Source organism: Poecile atricapillus, chromosome 1 (genome assembly GCF_030490865.1).
Source record: "Poecile atricapillus isolate bPoeAtr1 chromosome 1, bPoeAtr1.hap1, whole genome shotgun sequence".
Classification (NCBI taxonomy): domain Eukaryota; kingdom Metazoa; phylum Chordata; class Aves; order Passeriformes; family Paridae; genus Poecile; species Poecile atricapillus.
In genome coordinates this window covers 80,068,856-80,092,530 of record NC_081249.1, presented here as the reverse complement: position 1 = coordinate 80,092,530, position 23,675 = coordinate 80,068,856, and positions in this window count along the sequence as shown.

The window sequence follows — 23,675 nt, the reverse complement described above, 5'->3', positions numbered from 1 at the left end:
TACTCTAATGCCCACAAAGAGAAATATTTACACCCTCAGTTCATCTGCTCAGCTGTTAATAGTTGTTTATCTACAACAAAGGCCACTTTTCCCTCCCCTTTTTTGGGTGAGATATAACCCACATTCCTCACCACAGCTATCATCAGTCACACCCTGTGTTGTTCCCTGGGCTTCATGGGCACATTGCCCCTATTCATCTCCTCTCAGACATCTTCCATTTTAGAGGTTTATTGGTTAGTCACAAGTATCAGCATAGATATTTTTAAAAATACAACTAATTTTTGGGAAGCCTGTATGCAATAATATTCTTTGCACCCTGAAAACAATGATAACATTTTACATTCATGAGCTGCACTGGTGAACAGCACCAAAAAGGGAAAAGAAGAATATCAAAGGAGGGAAGAGGTTATGGAAGAACCCTTAAAGTATTTAATATGGAATTATATTAAATCCAAACAGAATTATTTCGTTATTACCAGTTTTTATTGTAGTATTCTCTTGGTAACAGACTAATTTTAATGCAACTGCATATTAGATTTCAGACTAGAAAGAAAATGCAGATTAACTTGAATATATATATTCACCAATAATTGCTACCTAGTAAAGAAAAGGGGGGAAAAAATGGATATAATTAAAATAGAATGTAATGAGTTTTATAACTTCAGTGACTTTTGACTGAATGTGAAACATTTAATGTCCCTATAGGGACTGAATGAGAAATGACTTTGTGTTACGCTATCTCTTAGCCCTTCAAGATTTAAGCCAAATGAAAATTGTCAATCATTTTCCATATAGTGCTCCAAAAGTTCAGCTGTGAGTCCTGTGTCTTCCTCTTGACCTCTCTGGATTCCCTAAGTTGGGAGCAGTGCTGTTTATAGAAACTACAGTTCGGACTTCTACTTAAAGCAGCATTTTAGCTGATGGAAGAAAGAGCAGTTGGGATAGCTGTCCTGAGAGGAGCCCATAAGTGTGTGCTCCTCTGTCTTCCATCTGCCCCACCTGTGTCTTTCCTGCTGCCTTTGTAGCATCCTAAAGTCCTGGTATGATGTCATTTCACTCTACTAACTCCAAGTTTCGTTTTTTACGGGGTGTTTAAATGATTATTTGTTTTGCTTTTCCCACATCGAAGGAGCATGGTGTGATAAAAACTATCCAGAAAGACAAAAGGGGATGAATTTCCAGCAAGGTTTGTCCTGCTGTTGCTACATAGTGCCCTTTCCCCAGCTACTCAGCGAGGACCAGGGATTCTCAAATTGGCATATTTCACTGCAGATACGGCAGATGTTGCCATCCAAAGCACCATGTACTTCCTAGCATATTACACCAATTTCAAGGGTTACTTGGTATCCTCCAAGTGGTACTAGGAGCATCACAGAGCCAGAAGACACACACCCACTTGGCATTGCAGCCATGAAGAATGACACAGTCCCATGCCCTGAAAGTGTGCAGTGTTTGATGGATCTGGGAGCACCTTTGCTGTGTCCCAGTTGCTGCATGTAATGGCAGTAGCTGCCCTCAGTGCTTCAGCAAGAAGCCCATGGGGTTTTTTTATTCTCTGTGAGGCTAGTTTGACTGATCCTTGGGATTTTAGATACAACTGGTCAGATGCAAAGGAAACTAACATTTGAAAAAAGCCCTAAACAAAAAGCATGAACCAGAAATATTTCTGAGTATACTGACATGATTTTAAGGGAAAGAAAACAAATTTAAAATTCCAATTACAGTCACCTTCCCTCTCCTCTCCTACATAAATAGAACTTAAGGATAAAAAATAAACCAATTTTTTAAAGGATATGTTTAGATGCTTAGTCTCAGATCCTTCTCTGTGTTTTACACTGAGGAAGCAAAGAAGACATTGAAGTTATTAAAAGGAATAGAGAAAAGTAAAACACACAAGGCTCTTTCAACCCAACCTCATCAAACATGGGGAAAAGTGAGACAGGTGTCTATCTCTACTAGGACACATTGCAACATGACTAAATACAGGAGCAAATGCTTGCAAAATGGAATCTAGGCAAATTGCCCAACAGATGGTACAACCTATTAGTGAAGAAACTTTCTAAAGGATGATAAGCTACTGCAGAAAATACAAACGTTCTCATATTGCAAGGAAGGTAGGCTGTAGGGAGGTAGGACTCCCTGAAATATGAGTCCAATTTTATTTCTCAAATGAACTTTAAATTATAAGAAATGCCAAGCTCTGGGCTCCCGAAGTGCAAAGGGCTCTCCAAGATATGGTGCCTAGGGTTCTAGGCATATTTGAGGTGAAATATATTTAAGACAACATACCTCTGATCTAGGTGATTAGAGAAAAGACTGGTAAGGATTTTTTGTACTTGTGCTTTTGTTGTTTTCATCAGAAGGGACAAAAATGTACAAATATTCTTTTCTTTCTTATGAAAAGAACACAATAGACATTCAAGTTCTGGATAGGTTTCTCTGTTGTAAACCCTGTTAGCCAGAGATTAATAAATCTGTGTTGGTTTCTGCCAGCTGAAATCCTTTTTTACTCAGAAATGAATTTTAAAAAAAAGAATATTTTTTGCTTATTCAGTATTGTTTTTCTTTCCATAAAAGTGTCTGGCTTATACTTACAACAGACATCTGAATGTCGGCCTCTAATTAGCTTCCCTCATTTCATACAGTAACTATAGGTACAAAAAAATCTTAGCAGAAGTCTCCTCCCTTCTTTCTCTCCTCTAACCATTGTTTATAAGGCATAGATGATATTTTGAATTCATTAGGCCCCAAAAAAGCATTACTTCTTTGTGAAAATGAATATTTTCATTTTAAATCTGCCAGCCCTGAGTACACTAGTACTGTAGCCAGCCAAACCTAACAGCGCACAAACAAAAGCACCAAATACAAGAAATACAGCTCCAGTCACAATGTAATATTATAATATAGGCAATAGCAGTCTGGCACAAAGTCTTTTATTGCTGTTGGCAAAGAGCTCTTTAAGTATGTGTGCTTATTCATCCAAACGAAAAACAAAAATGCAGTGCATGAGAAATCTTAGTTGTTTCATCTTTTTTCTCTGGTTATATACTCAGAGATCTAAAGATTGCTCACTTATTGATTCAAACATTCTATTCTCAAATCTTTTCCTAAGGAATGCAGCCATTAGTTACCTGACTATTCTCACTGAAGCAAATTCTGTTCCGAGGAACATCCAAGTAGGTTAAAGCAGAAATAAGTTTTAAAAGTCTCTGTATCCCAGTTTTCTTCCACTGACTTCAGTGCTGCCTCTTACAAGCTTGACCTATGATTTGTACGTGTTTAATTTAAAGTGTGATCTATGTATATAAAAACCATGCAGATATATATAAAAATCTAGTTTTATATGTGTTTATGTAATAAGTGTGTAATGAACGTCTGGCAGCAACTTGTATTAACCATCACAAATGGCTGTGGTTCTCCTGTCACTCACTGACATTTACAGCAGTTGTTCCATCAGGCCTGTTGCTCCTCTGAGGTGCCTCATCTGAGAGTTATTACATATTTCCAGATGAAACTCTAGACCTTTGCTTTCAGTGAGCATGAGCATCAGCAGAGGTGAGGACAGGGAGTTCAAAATCCCCAAATTGTTACACATGGACTGAATGAAATGTTCTTCCAGTTCCTTTGCCATCTTAGGCAATATTGGTATTTAATTTCTTGTCTGAGATGCACCTTGATCTCTCTCAGGAGCAAATGTATTTTGTCCTGCAGGTAAATTCCAGCAGCAATTTATATACACATATATATCCTGCTTTAACCATCAGGGTGTCAGAAAGAGGCTGATAAACACACCAATTTGTGTTTACAAATTGGATTTTTGCTACCATTTAACTGACAATAATTCCTTTTAAAATATTAGAATCTTATGTTGTTTAGCCCACTAAATATCACATTCTTAATCCAAAAGCCATAGAAATCTATGAAAAAACTTCTTCTAAACTCACAAGTTGTGGGTCTACTGAGTTGATAGCTTGAAGTCATCATGAGAGAAACTAAACCAACCCTTTTTTAACCCTACAATCAAGTTGGTAATTCTGGCAGCATTTACCTTGTGGGAAAGTATGTTGTGCCGTGCTGCCTCCATTTCAGGGACTGCATCACCTTTCCCTACCTGCTCTCATATTTGGATTTCCAATTTCCAAGGCCCAGCTACATACAGATGGAACAGAAGGAGGATGCATACTGGGTCTCACCTCAGCAAGAAGTGGAGATTAATTTGGCACAGGCTGTTGAACCACATTTAGGCATTACTTGTTTTAACAGCAAGATTAGCAAATAAAATAAGGTTTGCTGTCTTTGGTCACATTCAGTGATTCTTTTGGTGCAATTAAACCTTCCAAGGAGCCACATCCCATGCAGGATGCACTGCCTGATGTGGGTGTTCCTTACAGCTCATCTGCAGGATGTCAGGGTTAAGAATCATCCCTGCCCTTGTCTGAGTACAGACAAAATAATGTATGAGACCATCAGAGAAGAGTTCACTATAAATTCAGACAGTAAAAAGGCTGTCATTAATGCTTGCATGAGCAAAGCACAAATTCTGCTTCCATTCCTCTCAGCATTGGGCTCTGCGATTTACCAGCACCACAGCTCCTCTCTTCCCATCCTGCAAGACTCGAAAAGGAATTTACACATGACATGCAGATTAGATGCTAGAGAGAATGGCAAATTCAATACCATAAATAAAGAAAAAAATTATGAAAAAAAAACCCTCCAAAAATAGAAAACAGAAATCAAGAGCTAAGTCTGTGGAATTAAGAGGAGATCGCTGTATCACTGCTTGTGAAAACAGTTTGAGAGACATCCAGAGGGAAGTTAATTCAGGATTGTGGCTGATATTTCATGTCAGTTCTGACAGTAACAATTGTTCCTGTACATGTTGACAGCTGAAGATGAGTGGCTAAAAAGGAGACATTTTATAGTCTCAGTTCAGAAAGCACTGTTACTTAAGTCAGTTGAAACAAGTGACTTGGAATTTATTAAATAATTTGAAATGTCAGCTATATTAAGCATTCAACAAATTTATTCCAATTTTTTACAATTCCTATACCTTCTATTCAGAGATGATCTTTGCAAACCATTTGACCAGGTCATAATTCACTTTTGCTTGATTTGACATATTGATGAGTGAACATGACAGAACAAGAGTTATACAAACTAATGAACATGTTTGAAAGAGTATTTTTTATTTGACTTGGACAAAGCACAGAAATTTATAAGTCATTCTGCAGCAATTTACTCTCACAGACTTCTGTATAAGCAAGCTGGTAAACACCTTTATTATGATTCCTGATTTTTTTTTTACACTAGTCCTCAAACACATGAAAGACAAATCCAGACAAAAGAATGAACAACATCAAAGGAAGATGCAATATGTGTTCCCAAATTTTAGCCAGATCCATTCATTCTGTGCTCTTCAGATCTTCTTTTTTTTTTTTTTGACAAATACCAAAGTACTGTTTGTAAAACACATTAATCATGTATATAAAATGGACATCAGCCTTGAAACATAAAACTGCCTTTTATGGTCCTTAAAGACACATGGCAGCTTCTTTAAGATATGACCTAAGCCCAAGGCCTCTCTGCTTGCTGTCAGTAAAGAAGAACAGCTTGGTGATGAAGGAACAACTGTGTCTGATAACTCATTAATTTTGAGCTGAATAATTGCATTCTGTTTCTATAAAATATATTGTCCTTCTAGTTATATTCTCCTTCATACATTGTTCTCTTCTGTGACAATGCTGCCAAATATCATGGGAACTGGTTGCCCAGCTGCACTGTCATTAGCTTTATTAGACTTTCTGGGCTCAGTTTTGATGAGGCTATTTGGAGTAAAGTGGGGGGAAAAAGATAATTTTCAGTACATTTGAACACATGGATAAGCAAGCAGAGCGAGAAGGTTAAACAGTGCTGACACTATGCATAGTCTTCTAAGTTTAGCCCCAAAAATAAATGTATTGCCTCTGAGGACACAGCATTTCTTAACAATTTTCTCTTACATCAAGAGAATGGTGATTAAGATTAAAATCTGTGACCATGCTTTACTCCATGAATTTTTGGTTCATTGTGTATGACCTATCTCAGTGCAAAGCATAGGCATTCACATACCTGCATGCCACACCTGTGTCCAAATTTACATGTTTGTCACACTGTAGCTCACCTCTGGGTACAATTCTACAATTTTTATTCAGAAATGTGTGAGTTAGATGACGGTTACGATAGATCTGAGTTAACTTAAACTCAGCTGAGATGCTTCAGGTAGGTCTGAGTTTCAGCCTCACAGAAGTCAGAAAGTGGATGGTGCACATGCTCTGCAAAAGGTTGTGGCAAGCTCTCTGTGCTCTGATGGCAAAGATATTTCCCAGGCACTCAGAGGTGATGGTTTATTTAATCTCTCACTCCCAGGGACTGTGGCAGGGAATCTAGACCCACTTAATCGCCTCTGCCAAAGTATCTCTGAGACTACCAGGAGTGGAGGAAAACATTTGGGGATGCTTCATCCTCTGTTTGTACCATGTGACTTGTATCTCATTCTCTACACTGTTTAACAGCCAAGCAATGTGGGGTTTTCTAGGGTTTGGGGACAGTGTGGTTCTGAGCTACAAAGAATCATTGAAAGTTTAACACAGTTGATGATTAAAAGAAGCAACCCAAAAGATCTCTGAGTGCCACTGCAGAGATGAGCCTGGCAACTCTAAGGAAGATGTGAGGGTGATTTGCTCCAATTTTTCCCTGAGTTTTAAAAATATTTTCTGCTAATAAAGGTAAATAATGCAAATATGGAGCAAAAATGGCTCATATTTAGCTGGAAACCTTTCCAAGAAGTTTATTTGTAGTTGAACTTGTTATGACAGGTATCTATTTTCTGCTCCTACTTAGGGAAGTAAGAGTTAAATGAATTTTTATGTTAGAAATTAATAAACATGTCAAATACAGGAATTATTTTTTAAGTTCTTTCAAAGATATTTGTTCTCATAGCTGCACTGCTGCAGAGCCATTATCTCATACCCATAAGGTGGAGAGTTCAAGTATCTCTAGAAGTTTATTAATAAAGTTTGTAACACAGGTATGATGGGAGAGATATATATGTATGTACAAACACAAGACTAGTTTTGTATTGAAGGATTGTTGGACAAAGGTGTCAAGATAAATAATGTATCCACACAGACACGTGCTGGCACAGATACATATACAAACTCAAATACTCTCAAGCTGGTTCCACTAGGCCAATCCAGCCTTTCCTGTGCAAAATTGCAGAGGGGATTGGGGTGTTTCAGCCTGGAGGGATTTCAGAAGAAAGGGGATCGTGAAGAAAACCACAGTAAAAATGTAAGGATTATCCAACAGTGCGAAGAGCTTGAAACAACTTCTTAACTTTGGACCTGCTACCAAGCTATGTTTTTAATGCAAAGGTGAGACATATAATATGAATGCTATAAAACATATGTATTTTAAATAAATTGGAAAATTAACAGCTCATTTAATGTATAGCAACACTAAAAGAAATGGTTGCTCATCTCTGGGAATGTATCAATGACCCAACATTGCCTTGCACAGACAACGCAACTTAGCTTTAAGGGTCTGTCCTCTCTGCTGGTGTTTTATGGTTGGAGAACAGCCCTGCAGGGAATTACAGCAAAGAATCACTTAGCCTGGGCAGGCAGAAAGATGTTTCCCTAAAAACTCTGAACAATAGGGGTGGATAAACCTCTGTTATCATTGAAGCCACTATTAAGTGTGAATTACTGGTTCCCCTATAACCTGGGTATCTAAGGGTCTACAGAAGGATTAACTAAGTACTATAACACAGAGAGTGAGTTGAGCCTTGTAGGAAATAAAAGAAAATTTATAAAATTACATTTAATCACTATCAGCTATTCTTCAGTGCATGAATGAATAAATGCTCCTGGGTTAGATCTAATCAGGATATCACATCATCATGTTATTCACAAGACTTTGAAAAACTGAATAACTTTCATCAGTGATCCTAATTATTCCTACTGGAGCTGAAGTTCAGTTACTAAATAGAAAGTGTTGATAAGAGAATAATTATTTTCTGGAAGAACACACTTTAGCATCCAACAGATAATGGACAACTGCTTACACTCCACTGTAATGTGTTGGTATGAATTAAATTTATTTCTTAATATTAATAATAAGAATCTTTAATTTCGATGATGGGTTTAGTTCTGAAACCTACCAAAGTGCTTTATATATTGTATTATTTACATTATATTATTTAGAAATTAGATCTGGTTCAATGACCTCAGATATTTTATATATATAGATATAAATACTCTTTTTCCCCTGTGGTCACCAGATAAATCCTTATCTAAAGGACATATATTAATAAAGGACATATAAATAAACCCACAGCATATCTGTCTCTCTGCAAACTCCTCAGAAAGTCTCTTACAGCAGCATTATACATTAGCAGAGGACAAGAAATTTTTTAATTCTCTTGCATTGAAGTTATAAGTAGTGTATATTTAAAGCTGGAATGTACCTGTGTCTTTATATGGAATAAACCAAAGGACTTTTCTGGTCATGAAGTGTTTAAGGTGTTAATTCACCATTATCCTATGACGAAACACCACATCTTCTTAATACCATATCTTGGCTTCAGCTATCTATTATCTTGGTTTCTGGGATCAGTTCTTATCTCATTTAAGTAAGCAATATTATTTATTCCTTGGCTATATTTCATAAGAAGGTTAGGTGTTTGAGGCATTGATATCCATACCTGTTCTGCAATGCTAGTTTTTTTGAAATCAAGCCTGAGATGATTCCATTATTGAGGGATTTGTCCCATGAAAATGGTTGAGATAACTGCTGAATGTTGAGAACAGAAATTATTATTGTAAAACCTTACATTGTTGTTTTTTATAAATATAGATGCTCTTTCTAAAATCTTTTGCATCACTGAAGATCATGGAATAGATCATAAAAAAAAACCTCAGGCAAAATTCCAACACATTCAGGAAGAAATGAAGCAAAGACCCAACTATACTGCTGGAGCACCTTGGAAGTGAAAACTTTCTGAAGGCTCATAAAATCAAATCCTTAGGTGCCCCTAGAAGTTTTCTATGTTTCATGAACTGATCACCAGGGCACTTCAGACCAGCTGGAACACAAAAATCTAGAAATCTTTTGTTCAACGTCCAATTGTCAGTTAAATTTATTGATCATGATCAGAGCATATCCAATCTCTTGGGCTGTTTTCAAGTTTAAAATGATGGTGAACTCACTGGTTTCAGAAATGAGACTAGTAGATTCTAAGACCTGTCAGCATGAAACAGCTTGGAAATACCAACCTGATCATCAAGGAGAAAACCCCAGTCACAGTGGTGTGGGGTTGCTGAGTAAATATCTTTGTCTTGTGTGGGCCCTTCCTGCAGGCAGCAATGGAAGATTTGGGGGTCCATCAAGCTAGATACAAGAAATACCAGATCTCTAATACAGTTGTTGAGTTTCTCAGCTGAGAAAGTGGTCCTCCTGCTCCTTTGTCTCATTTTGCTTTACATCCATACTATAATCAACATGTGACAATTGGAAAATGTGGAAATCAAAGTCTTCTAAGGGAAAGCAGCTGGATTATGCAAACTATGAGCAGGATACACAAGGGTATTAGGTTTTTCATAAGTATGACTTCTATCTTCTCACATGGACATTTTCCTGCTTTTGTTTTTCAAGAAATTAAATTCCTTTTTAAAATCTAGGCTCTCTTTTCAGTCAGCTGGGTGTTTCTCTCACAGGGTCTTCCAGTTAAAACAGCCAGCTGGAGTAATGCTGACTTTAGGTTTTTTCACAGCTGCCAAGACAAGTACTCTGAAGCACTAATGCTGTTCAGTTCAGCTCAACAGAATATTTTCATATCATTCCTACATACCCATCATATTAAAACAGAATATTTTCATTAAAATGGATATATGAGTCATTAAAAAAATAGCATCTTTTTAATTCTCTTTCTTCCATGGCTAGCATCAAGGAAACAGTCACTCTGTGCTACACTTAAATATCACAAAACTCACTTATATTTCAGAAAAACATATGGTATTCATGGTCACATATGCATGCATACAAATCTCACAGAAAATATTACATTTGAAGAGCAAAAATGCCAGTGATTCCTCCAAGAAGATGCATGACCTGGCTCCCTTCAGGCCAACATTCTATTCCCTCACTGTGAGAAGAGATAACCTGCAGTTTGAGGAATTTTTTACATGAACAAGAAAGAAAGAAGCAGAACCCAACAAGAATTTGTGGTAAATTCACTGAGATTATCTAAGACTAGTCCCTGAGTAACCTTACTGTCATCTAGTTTTAATTTTCATCTCTTTGCTGATAGCCCCGTAAGCACTCTCCATTTCAGACTAAGTCTTTCCTTCTCATGTCTCTTTCATGTGTTACAATACCACATTTAACACAGAAAATGTTTATAGTCTTCTCCTATAATTCTTTATTTTAGTTCCTAGCTTTTATCTACGCTAGTAAAACAGCAAATTCAGCTCTCTTCACAAATCCAAACAATTAACCAGGTTTCTTACCTTTCTCTAATATGGTTTGTGGCTCCTTTCCTTGCTGATAATGCAATTGTTTTTCCAAGCTGTGAGCTGTACCATGTCCCTCAGCAGCCATTACAACATGTACTTGGTCCTCTAAAGAATAAAACTGATTCTCCACTTCTGCCCATAATTATTTGTTACAGGCAATTCCCTGGCTATGCAGTGTAGTACACAGTCTTTAATGTGGCACAGGCCAGAGCCTTACATAAATAAAATGAAATAAATCTTTCCTATTAAATGTCCAGTCAGGGAAAATTATTTGAGAACATTGGCCATTAAAATAAGGATAAGCTTTAGTACGGTTTAGAGATTTTTTCCTAACAGATGTGCTGTTATCCCTTATTTGAAAAACTTTAGATGTTATATAAGGATCTATTGTTCGTTTTTTGGAAAGAAGAGGAAGTGCATTAGATACTGGAGGAAGTTTAAAATTAAATGAAAACTCTGGTTTCAGAATGATCTTATAATCCAATTTACTGTAACCTTGCACAGCAACTGCAGAAGAACTATTGACAGACTTGGTTTGCTGTTCTGCTCATCTCCCAAGGTTAGCACATAAAAGCCAAGGCACTCTGGAGAAGACAGTGTTGGTGGCTATTAATCAGTGTCATGCTTAGGCCAGTGGCAAACATGGCCATGTTTCCTCAGCATTACCCCTGAGGCTGTGGTCTTTGGGTCTGTGGCTATCCCAAACTGGCAGGCAAAGCAAATACTGTGAGGACTGAGTTTTGCAATGAGTTTAGCATTCTCTGTAGAGAATGGGAGTATTTTCTGCTTTTTGAAAGCTAAGAAACATTACTGCATATTTTCTAATTTTTTTCCATCTGTCACCATACTGAAAGCAGTTTGAGACTGGTTCTGATTCTATGCAGCCCTGTGAATTCAAAATCATTTAATATATATTTGAGCTGGAGTGTCTATACAAATGTATGCCAAAATGACCCCTTCTACAGTGAACAACACCAATACTCCTGCATAAAAATGCCATAATTCTGATGGCTTTGACAGCTCAGATGGGCCCCTGATAAGATAGTTTCTACTTGCTCTGGAAAGCAGGCTAGCCCAGGAGACCTGCGAGAACCAAGCTGCAAGCAACTACTTGGACCACTGCTGGTATGGACAGTACTAAATTGCCATGACAGATGACAGTCTGCATCTGCTTTCCCTGTGAAACATCAGCTCTGATTGAGATAGGAACTCATCAAGAGGCAAAATTTCTATCCGCTATATGCCTTTTGGTGCTCCCATGGAGGCAGAAGTTCAGAACTGCTGATGAATATGAATTCACACAAACTCACTTCTGTGGAGCTGAAGGAATTAGTACTGAAGGACACCATCCTCCCCAAGCATGTTCTATCTCCCATCACTGCTCTTATAGTACTGGACGACTAGCACACTCAAAGCCATATTTAGGAGAGGGAAGCCATAACTGTCCTCAAAGGAGAGTTTCCTCTAAGTCACTATGGACCCTTGACCCCCAAGAAACTGCATCTGCTGGTTCCCAGTGTCTTTACTGGAAAATCTAGACAACAAATGTGATGAGGAGGCAGAAAGATCAAGAGTGCTGTTGCAAAGGAAAAGAAATGCAAATAAAGACAATCTGGGACACTACAGCTAGAGGAAAGAAAGTAGCTTGCTTGTCATGAGGACTGCACCTGGAACTCAAAAACACAACTAGGCGTGAAGTTTTGTACATGTCTTTTTTTTTAATAGCATTCAGAATAATAGTTAACACAATCTGCAATATAATCTCCTTCATTGCTCCCATAAGAGGCTGATATTTGTGTGTACATGCTGAACATACGTGGAAACAGGCAGGAAAAATAAACATAAATTAATAACTACATGATGCAATATACATGACAATGCACTAGGAGGCTCATTAATAATGGAACGCATGCAAAAATAAACTATAGCAGAATCCAAATAAAATGAACCTGGAGTGGTCTTGCAATGTAATATTAACTGATGTGATTAAATAAACATGTGACAAAGTAATAGTAAACACATGCACTCGACTACTGTGGAATTCAGAGCTGGCCTCTCAGGCTAAGAAATCACAATTTTACATAATTACCTTTTTAGGACAAGCTAATGTCAAGTTACTGGTAAAATGTTTTCTTAAGTAAGTATCTAAACACTGTCCTGGAATAGCTGGTGTTTGCAAACCATTATGGAAAAAAAGCTTCTTTTCCTTTGTCAGTGATGCACATCAACAATTTTTTCTTGTTAACTGTAAAAACATTTTTCACTGTCAGAAAGATGGGGCCTCTAGATGTAAATGCCTCTAAAATGCACAGGGTGCTTATGTATAAACTGTAACATTGAAAAGAACCAGAGAAAACGCATAACCTAGACCCTAAAAGATAACTTTTACTATTTTTACAACAAATGAGCAAACTTACTGGAATCTGCCCAAATATGCTATCTTTTGAAAATTCATACAGACACACACTGGAATTCTTGCATAATAAATCCATCGTTCAGCCTGTGTCACATGGGATTCACCTCCTGCTAACTGCCTTCAGAAGCTGCAGTTTCATACTGGGCACACATGCACCTCCTGCAATCCTCACCTCTCCCATCTCCTAACCATCAAAGGATGCCAAACAGAAATATTTACATTTTGCAAGGCTTTATGCACTGAGGAAGATATTTAGAAAGCCCTCACAATCCTAATGCATCAGTGTTTCTGTCACAGATCTGTTCCTCTGCTGTGTCCACCCAAATCTCCCACTCAATTTGTGCTATGGGAGGTGGCACACTTACCAGCAAAGACTGCTGTCATCACACATCCTCCATTGCCACTCACTGCAACCTGCTGTGGGGTCAAATATGGGGCACGCACCTTCCTTTTTGTGCTGTCTTTTACTGAAATCTGGAGAAATCATAACATTAATCTCAAAAAACTAAAATGCTGTCTTTCTCCACACCCCTCTCTCTACTCATGACTGTCAGTGTCTACATGAACCCTGCTGGGCTCCCGGGTATGGATACACACCTCAACCACATCTCTCTTCCATGTCATCATGAAATCAAGCGCATGCTGATGCCCTCACCCCCTCAACCACATGCTCACTGGAGTGTCAACAAAGCCTCCTGTTATTTCAGGAATTTACAGCCTGTCAACAAAGTTTTTGGGGTTAAAAGTTCAAAGACCTGGGATAGAAAATGGCAGCTGAGAGCAGTATGGATTGCTATGCACGAACATTGATGGATGCAGTTCAATAAAAACAATAGAGCATGATACTGCTCACACAGAATTCACTGTAAAACAATCAACCATTTCACTGTGATAAAGTTCATGTCCAGGTATACATTAACATCTACATTAGTGTTTGAAAGCCTTTTTTTAATTTCATTGCACACAACTGCACTGGAAATACAAGCTGTATCTGGCTTACAATTTAAGGGACATGCTATTGTTAAGCAATACAGTCAAGCTGAATTTAAGATTATTATGTTTTATTAAATCTAGAACATTTAGGTAGACTATGAAGTTTACAAAGAGACTCCTAACCCAGACAACAAGACGTTTTTTACAATTGTTTTTTTACTTTTAGTCACATTTTTTAGGAAGTCTTCATAGTGTGAACACATCCCACACATAAACATGAGTACAAGGAAGGACTAATGGATGAAGAAAGTTTATCCTGTAGCTGAATTACTTTATTGGATGTCACAGGGACAAGGAGACTGGTATGGTCTGTTGGATCCATATTGCCTTGCAAACTAAGCACATGCTGACTACTAAGTAGTACAAGAAATTAGCATTGGTGTGGCCTGTGACTTTCAGAGTAAGATAATTAGATGGATTTTAAGGACAGGCTAGTTTTGACCAAAACTGACCAAATTTCAGCCATCTAATGGTCATTTAATATGAACATTAAATTGTGCTCTTAGTTCTGCCAGAAATTGTTAGCAGTCGTTTAAAAAAAAAAAAAAAAAAAGCAAAAAAGCAAAAAAGCAAAAAAAAGTTATATTTATTTCAATATAAATTATTGAAATAACTCCTAAGAGCCAGTTAATGTAAAAATCCATTATCTAAACAAGATCACCAAATAGCAATGGAGCATTTTGGCAAGAAACATCTGTAAATTTATCGATTTTTCTTTTCTCTCAAATAAGCTATTATATACCTAATAAAATTGCTGATACCTTTTCAGTATAAGATTAAACAAAAATGGTATACCTAAATCCTGTGGAGAAGAAACTGGCATAAAATCACAGATGCAAAACCCAGCAAGGAGGTGTTGAATTTCTGATATAAGAGTAATAAAATACACAGTATACATTACTCAGAAGCTTATCAATCATTCTCATAAGAAAACAAATAAAACAAGCACTGATTTATTTTGCAGGCAAGAGCTGCAAAGAATGACACTGTCTTCCTAGAGTAAAATGTCAGACCAGCACACTCAAGGGAGCCCAATATTGGATGAGCAGGTACAGGAATTCACACACACTCTGCCCTGCGGGCTACATAAAGCCATGTGGTCACCCGTGCATCACCTCACAGACTTGTCAGATGAGCAGAACTTGCTAAATTCATCATATAAGATGAATATTGACAATTTCATGATATGGCCTTGTGTGAGTCAGTATCACAGAATCATAGAACAATTTGGGTTGTAAGGGATCTGCTTCCATCCTCCTGCAAGGGTCAGGGTCACCTTCTAATATACCAGGCTGCTCAAAGGCCTATCCAACAGGACCTTGAACATTTCTGGGGATGGGGCATCCACAGCTTCTGGACAACCTGTTCCAGTGTCTCAGCACCCTCTCAGTAAAGAATTTTTTCCTAATATCTAAACCGAACTTGCCATCTTTCAGTTTAAACCCCTTGTGTTATCACTACATGCCCTTGTAAAAAGTTCCTCTCTGGATTTTTTGTAGCCCCCTTTAGGTACTGGAAGACTATTAGAAGCTCTCCCTAGAGCCTTCTGTTTTTCATGCTGACCAAGCCGAGCTCTGTCAGCCTGTCTTAGGAGACATAGGAGACACTGGAGACATCCTCCAGCCTCCTGGTCAGCTTCGTGGCTTCCTGTGAACCTGCTCCAGCAGGTCCACATCTTACTTGTGCTGAGGCCCCCAGAGCTGGACACAGCCCTGCAGGTGGGGTCTCAGCAGAACAGAGCAGAGGGGCAGAATCCACCCCCTGGCCCTGCTGCCCACGCTGCTCTGGATGCAGCCCAGGACACATTTGGCTTTCTGGGCTGGGAGTGCACATAGCTGGGTCATGCTGAGCTTCTCATCAATTTTCTCTAGAAAGCCACAAAGAGTCTGTCCTATGCTAAGTGTGAGTATTCACAGGTCACTCTGGAAGGCATCCCTTCCCCAGTGAGTGCAGCACACTACATAGCTTGGTGTCATTGCCAAATTTGATGAGGATATATTCAATCTCACTGTCCATATATCAGCAACAAAGATGTCAAATATTATGTCTTTGGAGAGAAGATGTTACCAATGCAGATAAATGCAAACCTCTCAGTGTCTGATTATATGAAGTGATAAATACACCCACAATTCCTGCAATGCCTATAAGACTGTGAATATTGTAAGATTTACTCAGGCAAAACACAGAATTTAATGAACAGAACTTATCAGTATGAAAGTCTTACATATATAAACATTACCAGCATTATGTTGCCAGAAGAGTGTTTGACATGAATGCTTATAAAAAAAATACTAAAGGAAAAAAGTAGGGTTTTTTTTCTTTTGCTTCTGAATTTCCTGTCTTCCTTCCTTCTCTCTTTGTAATAGGTCTTGTGAGATTGCCCTTCTGCACGTGAATTCACACAAATTCCTGGCACTTTTTTTAGACAGGAAAGCTACCATAATTTCATGCCTCTTCAAACACACAGTAAAAGCAATCAAGGGAAAAAGAAATTAAAAACTAATTCTGCTATTTATTCTCCTCATTTATTTTATCAGTCATCCCACTGTCACACTGAATAATAATCAACAAGACTTGATACACACACTTAGCAGAGGGCAGACATCTTTGCAGCTTTCCAGAGAAAACTGCAAGCCCCAGGCAAATACTGATTCTCAAGGAAAGATTGGATTAATCACAGAAAACGTGATGCCAGTGTTAACATTTCTGTCCACTCACCTATCCAGGCAAGCTAACCATGATGCAAGTTTACCTAACTAGTCATGTCAATACAGCAGGAAAAAAAAGCTTCAGAGCAGTTTACTACCACAGAAAACTGCTGGTATGTGGAAGGTAAAGTAGGCAATGTCTACAAAGAGGTATAAAATTACAACAGACTACAGATAATTATTGCTTATAATGTCTGGCTGCAATTATTCAATTTTGTACCATTTCACATTTAGTAGCTTAGAGCTGGAATTAGGAGGCTAAGATGACTGTTTGGAGGAATTCCATTTCAGTCTTAGTCACTTTGTGGTGCTGGTTCAGAATGCATCCAACAAAACACAAGACGAAAATAAAACCAGTATTTACTTTTCATTTGAGATTCATTCTTTCTGGGGAAAACTACCCAAGCAATTTTAGCCTTAGAGAATCTTAAAAGCTTAAGGTGTTTTTGTTTTGCTTTCTGTTTGCTTGTTCTGATTTGTTTGTATGATTATTTCTTTTGTCTTTTTATAAAATCGGTTGTGAAAATAAGGAGTTCAGCAAGCTTAGATATGACTGTACAGAAATTTGTGTGCTGAGCAGTGCCTGGATGCACATTTAATCCTCAGCTGTAATTTGTGTGAAGCATATCTCTAAGACAGTGGCACTCCCACATCTCCAGAGGGACCTGCACACAGTCAGCTCCAGGAGGATCATTTTGTCCAGTGCAACAGCAGAATAACTTCAAGTGGGCAAAGAAGAATAGAATGAACTGTCCCTAGCCCTATAGGACTAGAATTACAAAGCCTCTTAAGACATTTGTTGCAATTTCTGTAATTACCCATAATGTTCTCTAACTCCTTAGAAAATGAAAATCACACAACTAAAAGCTCTTTAAAACATCTCCGTACATTCTTTTGCCTTTGCATCACTGTCTAACCACCTTGACAAAACTGACCCTTAGAAATTTTGTTCCACAAAGGGAAATTTTCTGTACCCATTTTTATATCATTTTCTGTACAGAGTTCTGAGACACCATTTAGGATATTGACCTAGGCCAGGGACTGTCTGAAGCCAATTTATTCTCCTTTACAGTGAAAGGGAACAGGTTATCATTCACTGTGCCTTTGAGTGCAGTATTTCCTTGAACCATTCTACTAAAGCACACCTGTCTGTGACATTCAGAAGCTTGGTTTTCATTAGATGCTAAGACTCACTGAAAATGAAACATCAAGAAGAAACACACTGATCCAGTGAAGCTCCAGACATCAGAGAGCTAATTCCTGACAGCTTGGCAACCATCTCCTTGCATTCCTTTTGAGAAGCTGACAAGGAACAAAGACCAGCAAGAGCAGCAAGACCAGTAGCTCTTCGTTTGTCAGCATTTCTAAGTATGGAGTTGAGACCAGAGTGTTCCTGCATATCACAGCATGCCCCATGTACCCCAGCACAACACTCCCTTTCTTACAGCAAATTTCAGCATAGCATATAAGATTTCCAACGTGGTCAATTTTAACATTATCTCTACTTGTCCTATTCTACTTCAGAAGGATCCAAGGAAGAGCTAAGGTAGATCTACCTACCTCTGCACAAGTGCTAAACATTTCAGTGTACCTAAAGCACTTATAGGAGCTTGTAGGAGCCAGTGCATTCAAATACAGAAAATCCCCAAACAGCTAAATTTCAACACTGTTCATCCTTTCCCTTTCCTCCTGGGAATCAGGCTCTGTCCTCTCAAACTTTTTATTATTTTTCCCTTGGTTCCAGAAATCTCTTACCCACATGCTTCCCCATGCTTTTTCTCCTCCAAAACAGCCCAGCCATACAGGCTGTCTACATCTCTCAGGAGATGTAACATACAACACCTGAGCTTGGAGCACTAGAGAAAAGGCCACAGGAAGTGCTCTAGAAGGCACGTAGCTGCCTAACAACTCTGAGAAGCTGTTGGCATTCATTAGAAAGCACCAGACTACCCTGGTTTTACTGCTGCTTCCTTCAAAACATTCATTGCTTTTGTACCCTCACTAGATAACTATCTTACATGAGTCACGTAAATACTTTTTCCAATTATAGACCCAAATATCCTTATGTGAAAAGGGCACTGCAGACAAAGTTTCTATGCAGGTTTAGTAATAACACTGATTATCACAATTAATGATGTCCTTAAATATACATGAAACATTTCACAGAAAAACTGATTGGTCTTTAAAGGAAATTTGCCTTTTCCCCTGGATATAGTTTTCTCCTAGCAGAGGAAAAGAATTATGCTGTCCAAAAGGAGCATTATAAATTTTACTACTGGGCTAAATACAATGTGTGCATAAATCTGGCAACTGTGAAGTCTTGTTAAATAGATAAATGTTTAGGGTTTTAGCCCTGCCATATATCAAAAAGACCTTCCCCTACACTCTTCATCCTGACTGCTGTGAGCATTTTTAATGTTGGAATAAAACTCATTTTATTGTTTGAAAAATACCTGTAGAAAACTAGTCTCTCAAAGTAAAAAAAAAAAATACTTGCCTTCATAGTTTAATGTAAGCCAGCAGCAGCCTGCTAGATTTCCCAGACTTAGAGAGGTTCATGGCCACATCTGAGTCTCTTCCAAAGCACTCATTTGGTTCTGCAACACAAAAATTTAAAAAATAAAATAAAATAAAATAAAATAAAATAAAATAAAATAAAATAAAATAAAATAAAATAAAATAAAATAAAATAAAATAAAATAAAATAAAATAAAATAAAATAAAATAAGTAAAGCAAAATATTTAGCTCTGTCTTTATTACTGTTGGGGAAATCTGCTGCTCATGCTCATCCTTCAGTTGCTGGCCCAACTACTGCAGATTTTTCCTGCTGATACAGTCATCCCTCGTATCCCTTGGATACAAAGACATATCCTGTTAGCTAATGGTCAGTATCTGTGGATTCCTCAGTATTTGGCACTCCAAGTCCAGAGTGAAATGAAGCCCTACTCCATGACCTCATGGTCTATCTATAACGCATCACAATGCACATTCATGCCAAATGCCAGGAGCTACAGCCTACAGCCCAGCTCAGAGACTTTCCTCTTACCACTTTTCACAACGGAGACTTTCCTGGGCAACAGTTCACATATGTATTTCCCCATATTTTATTTGATAAATTATTTGTAAGAGTGAATGGGGAGTCAGTATGATCCATATGTTAGTGAATATACAGCATCACCTCCTCACCACTGTAGCCATACTAGTTTCTTTAGTTTATAGTTTTTACCAAGCTAAATCAAGTTTAATATTACAGGAACATGTCATGTCACTTATCCAGAAACCACCATTCACAATTTAGAACCCCATAAAAATGATAATAAAAAGAGGAATTATATTTCTCACTGACTGCCACAGTTGAAATGAAGCTTGTTCCTTTTTATTAAGCACTTATAAGGTCCTTATACCCTCTTATCTATTGCCTGAGGCACTCATTCTCTCCAAGAAAAATCACTATTAATCCTTGTTTGTGCCAAGTCCTCACAGTACAACAGTGTGTCCAGAAAAAGTGCCATTTAATAAAAACATTTAAAGTTATTACATTTAGAATCAGTGTGGGAAAACATAGATCACTTGTGGCTTTTGCTTTAGATTGCCTGGAAAATTGTTCATAATAAATATCCCCAAATATTGTGATTATTATATCACAGATGGTACAAAAGCAGAGAAATCTAGCCAAAATTTTGATTATATATTTTGGAGATTCTCATTATAGATCTATGAACTTTTACATTGGGTTCATTGGTACATTTTACATTTTTGTTCATTGGTACATATTAAACAGATCTTAAATTTATCTGACTTTTTAGTATTTTGTAAATTCCATCTTGAGGAAAGATATTTCTCTAATGTGGGAGATGCTTCTGTAGTTTATGTGCAACTCTCCTGTGTAGGGAGTCTGTCCTCTGTGTCAGAAGTTTGCAATGTCCTGAAACACTGAATCCCATAATCCCAGCAAGCCGGAAGAAATAGTGCCCAACCATATTTAAAATCCCTTCCCTCTGTATGGAAAGAGGTTTGTTTTTTTTTTTTTAGAATTGATATTACTTTATAGGAAAAAAAAAAACTGAGAAAAAGTGCTCATGGTAAAAACCTGCCCCAGACAGATCACTGAAGCAAATTGTGAGTAAACAAAAAATTGCAGTGCAAAAGCAACAGAAACATCTCTGCAAGAATGTGGTATTAATAGAGCTTGCTCTTTCTTTCTTTCTTTCTTTCTTTCTTTCTTTCTTTCTTTCTTTCTTTCTTTCTTCTCTTTCTTTCTTTCTTTCTTTCTTTCTTTCTTTCTTTCTTTCTTTCTTTCTTTCTTTCTTTCTTTCTTTCTTTCTTTCTTTCTTTCTTTCTTTCTTTCTCTCTCTCTTTCTCTCTCTCTTTCTCTCTCTCTTTCTTTCTTTCTTTCTTTCTTTCTTTCTTTCTTTCTTTCTTTCTTTCTTTCTTTCTTTCTTTCTTTCTCTTTCTTTCTCTCTTTCTCTCTCTTTCTCTCTTTCTCTCTTTCTTTCTCTCTCGCTTTCTTTCTTTCTTTCTTTCTTTCTTTCTTTCTTTCTTTCTTTCTTTCTTTCTTTCTTTCTTTCTTTCTTTCTTTCTTTCTTTCTTTCTTTCTTTCTTTCTTTCTTTCTTTCTTTCTTTCTTTCTTTCTTTCTTTCTTTCTTTCTTTCTTTCTTTCTTTCTTTTCTTTCTTTTCTTTCTTTTCTTTCTTTTCCTTCTTTTCCTTCCTTCCCCACTTCTGCACCTCTGCACTTCCTTCTGCTCTTCCTTCCATACCTCCTTCCTTCCTTTTTTCTTTTTTTCATCCCTTCCTTACATGTGTGCATTTGCATACATATATTCTTAGCAGAAAAAAGCCCAGAATAATTTGAAAATTCAACTGAATTCCCTCAATGCCTCTGGCTTAAAAGTAGACTAAAATGAAGTGGTGAGACTCTAAGAGAACATCATCCCTGGAGTGTTTCTTAACAACATCTCTTCAGAAATGGGAAAATAGTCTAGATTTATCCTCTTCTCCAGCAATATGAACACACCAACAGCTTTAAAAATTATTTAATCTACATAAACAGCAAATTCTGTGTGGGATGCTCACTTCTCTCAAAGCTGAATAATTCTATATATAATTTTTAGATATAGAGGGGAGACTGACAAAAATACTGATTGTAGGAAAGCTTGTTACTTATGGAATGTATGCAGAATATCAAGTTTTCAATCCATATGTCACAGAAGAATTAAAGGTTTTCTAAAGGGGCAACAACACATGACATTCCTATTCTTGAATGCCACTAAAGCTAGCACTTTCTGAAAGCCATACTATTGCATTTCAGGCTGGTGCTCTGAATTGCAAAGTCAGTTTGCACTTGGATCTTCCATATGCCACATAGTGAGTCATACTCTTTATTTCCTTTTTTTCTTACATATTTTATACAAAACAGAAAATAACAGAAAAAGCATCAGCAACTTCATCTTATTCTATGTTATAATCAGACCCTCAAGCCAGCCAACATGCCAGTTGTTAACGAGCAAAGGGTAAAAAATGAGCCCAGATAAATAGGCATGGATGAAATTTTACCCTTTTCTGCAGCCTGGAAATCTCAGCATAGGTCCACACCAGCACTCAGAGTCAACCTTCGCCCTAGGAACTTCTGGCCAAGTGCACAAAACATTTCATCAAAGCTCTTGCACAAGAAGTTTCTCTCCTCTGGACCAGGAAACCCTGATGAATGATGATGCATATTATCAAAAATGTCCTGCTGAAGAGCTCCATGCACAGCATATAATACCATCCATAACATCTTCCTCCTCAGTAGTGCACAAGAGGAATAGAGGGCCAGATTTTTGCATACTTTTACTTGTCCCATACCATCCCCACTACAAGCCATAATCATGAGAATGCATGATTCCCATGTGACTGTGGCAATCCCACAGACAAAGTGAGCCACTGATTAAGACATCTGTCACCCAGTGTAACACAGGATGGACATGTCTGAGCTCATGAAACAAAGGGCAGAGGAAAGGTACTCTTTGAATCATCTCCTCTGAATCAGCTCTCCTGAAGCACACATCCAATGCACCCTAACAGACCAAGCTCTCAGAATCCCACCCATGAAACTATCCCAAAGTCCCTATTTCTTTTGGTTTAGGGCATCTTCCCCATTCTTAAGCATCCTGTAGTTAGAGACCTTTGAAGGATTTTGATTCCTGGGAGTCCCCTGAAGGAGTCACACATCATGGGGACAGCTGCTGGGAAATGAAGAAGAGGTATGTGATGGCTCATATGCCGTAGTGGAGATGGCTTTCATGATGCTCCCCAGTACTAACCTAGACCAATCCTAAACATCAGGCTGTGTAAATCATGGTTTTAATAGGAGTTCTAAGATTCTTTATTATCAGCCTTTTTATGTAATCCTTGAAACACAGCAAGTGTGGATGTCTGTCACTCCTGCATCGTGAAGTGGAGCTTAATCTCAAACTGTAACTGTGTGAGTTAAAAGAATTTTACTTATAACCTTGGATACTATCTGAAGAGTGGACACAAGGGAGAATTTTCCAGTGAAGTGCAAGAACCATGTTAGTGACAGAAGAATACATCAAAATAGTCAGGACTATCTTGACTACAACCTCAAAGCAAAATCCCTGTGCCTTGGGATAGGATGAACAAACCCTCAAGGCAGATTTATACAGGGAATAGGGAGAGATGTTAAAATCTTTTCATTTTCTTTTCTAGCACCTCAGTCTCTTTTTTTGATGGAGAGAAGTTTGCATCTGAATTACCTAAATACAGGAATTTTCAAGGCAAAGGAGAGAGACCAGATCTGGTAAATTAGTTAATTCCTCTGGCTCATTATATCAGCAGCATGTTCAGACAAGCTGAGACTGGCTGCTATTGCAAATATACAGCCTAGGAGGAAAAAAAATACCAGTGTGAAGGTTTGGATCTTTTCTTCTTAAAGTTGCTTTAATTAGAAAATCAGACTCTGGGAGGCTTTGAACTGTGAAAGTCCAATTGTTAAAGAGGAATG